This window comes from Penaeus monodon, chromosome 31 (assembly GCF_015228065.2).
Source record: "Penaeus monodon isolate SGIC_2016 chromosome 31, NSTDA_Pmon_1, whole genome shotgun sequence".
NCBI lineage: Eukaryota > Metazoa > Arthropoda > Malacostraca > Decapoda > Penaeidae > Penaeus > Penaeus monodon.
In genome coordinates, this window is record NC_051416.1 from 461,031 (window position 1) to 461,623 (window position 593).

At 40.3% G+C, this 593-nt stretch overlaps 1 protein-coding gene across 1 annotated transcript in view; it reads left to right on the plus strand.

The window, feature by feature from the left end:
• Positions 1–593, plus strand: part of LOC119592870 (vascular endothelial growth factor A-like) — an 11,895-nt gene that overhangs the window by 5,749 nt on the left and 5,553 nt on the right. The window lies entirely within an intron of this gene.

Below are 593 nucleotides of genomic sequence, written 5' to 3' on the forward strand. Positions count from 1 at the left end.
ATTTTTTTTGGGGGGGAGGGGGGGTTTGTAGAGGGTTGTGGGTTTGTTTGGTTTGTCTGTTTGGGACTGGGGTCTGTTTGATTGTTTGGAACTAGAGTCTGTTTGTTTGGGATTGGGGTTTGTATGTTTGGGACTTGGGTTTGTTTGTTTGGGACTAGAGTCTGTTTGTTTGGAATTGGGGTTTGTTTGTCTGTTTGGGACTGGGGTTTGTTTGTCTGTTTGTTTGGGACTGGTTTGTTTGTTTGGGATTAGTTTGTTTGATTGTTTGGGACTGGAGTTTGTTGTTTGTTTGGGAGTGGGTTTGTTAGTTTGTTTGTTTTGGATTAGTTTGATTGTTTGTGACTGGGGTTTGTTTTATTGCGTGTCTAGGTTGTATAAGATAGTTCTTTGTCTTATTTTGTTTGGATCGCGTGGGTTGTGGTTTGTTTTGTCTGTGTTGAATGGTATTGTTTGTCTCTCTTGTTTGGGTTCTATGGGACTGTCGTTTGTGTTTGTTTGGAATGTATGGCGTTGTTGTTTGTTTGTTTTTTAGTTTTGCTTGCATAGGATTGTGGCTTGTTTGTCTTGTCTTGTTTGGGTTGTTTGGGATTGTG